The sequence below is a fragment of the Gossypium hirsutum genome, chromosome A02 (genome assembly GCF_007990345.1).
Source record: "Gossypium hirsutum isolate 1008001.06 chromosome A02, Gossypium_hirsutum_v2.1, whole genome shotgun sequence".
NCBI classification, from domain to species: Eukaryota; Viridiplantae; Streptophyta; class Magnoliopsida; order Malvales; family Malvaceae; genus Gossypium; species Gossypium hirsutum.
The window spans coordinates 51,171,497-51,177,907 of record NC_053425.1 but is presented as its reverse complement, the minus strand read 5'-3'; positions in this window follow the sequence as shown (position 1 = coordinate 51,177,907).

The window sequence follows — 6,411 nt, the reverse complement described above, 5'->3', positions numbered from 1 at the left end:
ATAGTTAAATTTTGATAAAGAAAGGATGATCATGTTGCGAGTGTTACAGGTACCTATATGATAAGCATGAGTAACGAGCTTAATTTAGAAAATGAGACTCGAGTAGATGATAATCAGTAAGTGAAGTTATGTTTACCTTTGAGCTATAAGCATGATGGTAAATGGTGAGATTGTTGTTGTATATTTATTTATATGCAACTTACTAAGCTTACTCTTTTTCCTTTCCCTCTTCTTTCTGTATCGCCAAGCTAGCTTAAAGATCCCATAAAGTTAGAGATATCGATCACACTATCAGCCGCAACACTCGGTATAGTTTGATTTATATTTTTGAAGGTGGCATGTATAGGGCTAGACGAGGATGTTGTATTAAGAGAATTATTCATGTATTTTGGCTCAAGTCAAAAGCCCTTCACTTTTTATCAAGCCTAGAATAATGGCTATTATTCATTTTGATGTATGTATATAATGTTCTTTCTATGGATGAATTGGTGTCCATTGTGATGAAATTTGTATATTGACATGATCTTGTGTAGGTTGTGCAGAATGGGTGACAAAATGGCTTGGGAAATAGCCTAGTTTGTCCACACGGGTAAGATACACGGGTGTATGTCTCGTCCGTGTGACACACGGCTCACGCCCACGGGTGAGTCTTATGGTCGTGCGTCCCCTGCACTTAAAACTTTAAAGTCATTTTAGTACACGGGCGTGTGCCCATGTCGTGTCATAAAGTTAGTATGCATGCTAATAGTACACTAGCAATAGACACGGTCGTGTGTCTCGGCCGTGTGAAGGACACGGTTGTGTGCTTGGGCCATGTGGTTTTGGTAGAATGCCTAGGATTTCAGACACGGGTTCAGGACATGGGCGTGTCCCTAGCACACGATCGTGTTTTCTATAACCACACGGGCGTGTGCAGCTTTAATGTATGAAATTTTCTAATTTTTTCATGAGTTCTCGATTGGGTTTCGAACCACCCCAGATGTATGTTTTGGGCCTCGTAAGCCCGTATATGAGACAGATTGCTCATGAAAAGAGAAGTTTTTAAATTGTTTGAGATTTCACGGCCCAGTTTTATACAATTGGTTGAGTTTAAGTCAGGTAGCACCACGAACCCTATCCTAACATCGGATACGGGCGAGGGGTGTTATAATTTATGTGATTATCAGAAAATCCCTGAATTTTTATCTTGTTCTCAAATAATTTTCTCATATCATTGTTAGAGTGAATCTTGATTTATTTATGATTTTTATTGATATGTTTTTAATTAAATCGTAGTTAACTATGATTGATTGTTTAAACTTTATGACACTAGAGATTCAAGCATGATAAGTCGACTTTTGAGAATTAAAATTTCTAGATTTTTTCCCTGAATCGAGGTATGATCTTGAAGTTTTGAATTTACAGGATTTACATCAAATACCCATAAATTTCGTGAAATTTTAAGCCTTTTAGAGCATATATCTTTCTTGATCACTGATTGTTTTTATAAGTATGTCAACATTGATTTGCTATTCTAGAACTTGCATTGATTATACATGTCGAGACCACACCTTTAATCTGATATACTAAAATGATAAAGGCACTTAGGTTCTAACCCATTTACCCCATAAAAAGCCTACCCACATAATTGACCCTAGTGAACCCCCTTGAGCCTTAACTATTAATTCTCGACTTTACCCTTTAATTTAAACCCACAACTTATCCTTTTTTGATTCATTAAGAATTTTTCCCTTTTTATTGACTCCCTTTTTATCGAGACTTAATTTGATTAGTTACCTAATTATTTTCGTTCATTCCAATTGCTAAGTTATTTCTTATTATGTATTTCCCATTATTGTTCTTATTCTTAAAAAACGTATATTCATTCAAATTACATATTGTTCTAAAGAGCTTGGATAAGTTATCATATTGAGAGAAAAGCTCCCTTCATTAAATTTAGATGGTGTTAATTCTGGCACATGTTTTTAATTCAGTAATTAGCTTTATTTTTTCTAAGTTTGGTAATTTATTAAATTAATCTTGATTCTAAACCTTTTTGTCAACCTTTGTCCACACCTTTAACCGAGCCCTATTGCAACCTGGTTAAAGACCTTTTGATCCATGTATCACATCATTATACCGGTGGAGATTTGATTTTCATGCAAGTCCATGGTAATAACTTTTCATGTTTGACTATTGAGTGCTTAATTATTGAACCTTAAACACTTGAGTGATTTGATTGAATCTTTAGTCAGGATGTCAACCCTAGTCGATTTGGAATTAAAGGTAATTACTTAGATAAAGGGGGATACCTTCGATTTTATGATTGAAATGTTCAATTTGAATTGTTTGAAACCTTAATGTTCTTTTAGTTAAGCTCTTAATGTATGATTACTTGTGGATTATTTCGAACATTATTGATGAAAATTATAAATTAAGAAGGATTATTTTATTTGTGAGTTGAGGATTTTGCTTAAGGACAAGCAAATGCTTAAGTGTGGGGATATTTGATAAATAAAAACATATAAATATTTTTACCCCATGCTTGGCATATTTATGGATGATTTTTCCTTGGTTTCTTTGAATTTTAATCCTTTAATTTCAAAATTTATACTTAGAAGAGCTTAGGATAGCAAAAAGAGCGAGAAACGGGCCAAAAACGGATAAAATGGGCCAAATTCAGCATGGCACATGGCCTAGGCACTTCCACACGGGTGATCCACACGCCCGTGTGTGACACACGGGTATACCACATGCCCGTGTGTCATGGCCGTGTCAACATTAATCCAAGTCAAATTTGCACACTGTAACACCCCTATCCCGTAACCGTCGCCGGAATAGGTAAGGGGCATTACCGGACTTGTAACTCATGTCAGAACAGTAAAATTTTGAACTTTTTCTTGAAATAAAGATCATTCATTTAAATAAGTACTAAGCACAGCCAGGGATAAAATTTAAACTTCTCTAAGTAAACATTCAAAAGATGCCATTTTCGCATGGCTTATATACATTAACCAAAAATATTCTTCCGCCACTAGTCTATTCTATACATGCCATAAGATAATCCAAAACGTAGCAGTACCAAACAATGGATAGTGATAGTGTGACTAGTTGCTGATGATCCCCGAGCCTGTAGCTTCCAAATGAGATCTATAAAACAGAGGAAACAGAGTAAACGGAGTAAGCATTACAATGCTTAGTAAGTTTTAAACAGTGTCAACAGATAACAATCAAATTATAACATAGTTGTTCGTATTTTTATTTCACTCTTCCTTCGGGCATACCATCCCTTTACCGAATATGCACATCTCATCATATACAATAGGCAGATAAACTTTCACATAAAAGTGAGCTCATGTGACATAGATATATCGTATGATTTCACATAACCTCTCACACTGATCCGATGTCACATAATCATAGGAATATTCTCATAGATTTCTCTCGTATGCATCACATAACTACCTTATGATTTAGTGCAAATCAAGCTCACATATAAACTTGGAGTACATACCTGTTTAACCTTTCGCATTGAATATATTTATAAGCAATTCTTATTACGAAGTCTTATAGCTTTAACCCCTGCTCGGATTATCGGTAAGACCTTTAGCTCAGACGAAATCTCCACACGAAGTTATCGGGCCTTACCCGGACAAAATCTCCACACGTAGTCATCGGGTCTTTAGAGCTCGGATATAGTACGAGCACGAAGCTTACGGACATTAATCAGTGATAATATTCTCGCATAAAGCCTGCAGGGTTTTAACCCGGATATAGTACTGACACAAATGCCCTTCGGGACTTATCACATTTATACACTTTCACATCCTTCACGTTGGCCACTCGGCCCTGTCACATATATACACTTTCACATTCATCACATCGGCCATTAGGCCTTATCACATATATACACTTTCACATTCATCACATCGGCTATTAGGCCTTATCACATATATACACTTTCACATTCATCACATCGGCCATTAGGCCTTATCACATATATACACTTTCACATTCATCACATCGGCCATTAGGCCTTATCACATATATATACACTTTCACATTCATCACATTGGCCATTCGGCCTTATCACATATATACACTTTCACATTCATCACATCGGCCATTAGGCCTTATCACATATATTGTGACAACCCAAATTAGACCCTGGTCGGAATGTGGTTTCGAGACCACATTACCGAGCCAAAAATTTATTTTTTGTGTTTTAATTGCATAAATTTTTGTGTGACAGTGAATATATGAGAAATTAAATGCTTAATATTAGCTTTAGGATTGTGAATTAATTCAAAAAGGACCTAGTTGATGAGGTTAGAAAAGATGATAGATGAATTATAAGGAGTAATTAATAATAGGGTGAGGAAGCATGGCTTTGCATGTCAAGTTGCCCATAAAATACATGGTGGCCGGCCAAGGAGTGATGATGCTCCACTCATTCTAATTTAATATGTTTTCTTTTGGTTAACAAATGATGGGGATAATAATAGGAAAGTGAACAAAAAAAATGGGTGTCATACTTGTCATCTCCTAGCCGAAAAACCAAGAAAAAGAAGGGGAGAAAAACTTGGAAAGAGTTCGGCCATTGCTTGTATCTAGGAGGAGTGTTTGATGTTGTGGCATGAAAATGAGGGAGTTTGAATGCTTAATGAGGAGGGAAGAAGGAGTGTTCATGTTTTCTTTCTTTTGCAATTGTCGTAACTAGAGGAAGAAGAGGAAGCAAGATTCGGCCAAGGTGGTCCTTTAGATCAAGGTATGTTCAATGATATTTTTGGAAGTTTACACAACCTTTGGGGGATGAGTCTAAATTCTATCTATCCCATGGTTGGATTTGGGGTTGTTGGAGAGTTAAGATTCGGCTAAGGAGCTTAAAAAAATTTTAGTTGATACCTTGATGCTATTAGCATGCTAGTTATATGGATGTGTTAAGTTGCTTGTTATGTTAGCATGAAAGTTGAAATTGTTAAGCTATTTTGTTGGAGGTGCCGAATTTAGGACTAGGAAGAGAATGAGTATTCGGCTAACATAGTGGAAAGGTGGGTGTTGCCGATTGCTAGATTTAGACTATGGGAGTGGCTATAATGGGCATTAAGATGTGGAACTTAAGAAATGTAATTATATGTGGATTTACATGATGTTACAAATAGATGTGAAAATATGCTAGATTAGGAAAATTCGATTAAGTGTTCATGAGATGAAATTAGGTGTTTAAATGATGTTATAGTTGACATTGTACATGTATACATACATTCGGCCATCTAATTGAGTATGAAGGTGGTGTTAAATCTAATTGTGATGCCCATTCCGAAGTATATATATATACATATATATGTATATATACACAAGTATGCCCATTCGGGATGTTACCTTTAATTATGTGTATAATCGACTAAATGGGTAATTAGTGAGGATGGTTGCCGAATATACAAACATACATATGCATGTGTAATTGAATTATGAATGTTTAGCAAGATGGCTAAACTAGTTGATTTATTGATTAAGCTCAAGGAGTTAGAGGAGGAGAATCAAGCAAAGGCAAAGAAAAGATCATCGAGTAGCCGAATTGGAACCGTCTTACCCAACACCAAGTAAGTCATTAAGCATATAGTTGGTATTAATTCAAATGGTCATAACGTTTATGTAATGATGCTGAATGGAATGAATAAATATATATATGCATGTACGTATGTGATGATGAAAGTGTTGAATGAAAAGAAAAGAGGTGAGATGTATTGAGTTGTTGATCTCGGCACTAAATGTGCGGGTATAAACATTTATGACCATGAGATTGGCGCTACGTGTGTGGGTTTAAATTGTGCAGCACTAAGTGTGCGAATTGACTATGTAGCACTAAGTGTGCAAGTTTGACTATGTAGCACTAAGTGTGCGAGTTTGACTATGTAGCACTAAGTGTGCGAGTTGACTATGTAGCACTAAGTGTGCGAGTTTGATTATATAGCACTAAGTGTGCGAGTTGATTATATAGCACTGAGTGTGCGGACTTATTATATATTTTTGAAACATTATGGACACTAAGTGTGCGACGTTATTGAGTCGATCACGGACAGCGGATCGGGTAAGTATCTTGAGTTCATGGCTAATAGGTGCTATGTTTATAGTTGGAGTTGAGCTTGGTAAGTTGAACCTATGTGACAAATATACTTGAAGTCACGTACATAAGATTTATCGTGGAATGGGTGAAAGGCCGTTTAGTTGTATGATTGTAACGAAAATGAAATGATTTATGAAAATGCCTCGAATATTCTATTGATGAGTATATGGAATGTGAATGCATGATTTGGTATGAGATTGAACCGATAGGTCGGAGGAACTATGGTATGGTTCGGTATGGATGGAGTAACTAGCCTCGTTCCATTTTGTTTCCTCTTGTGATAATGTTATTAATGGATGGTAGTG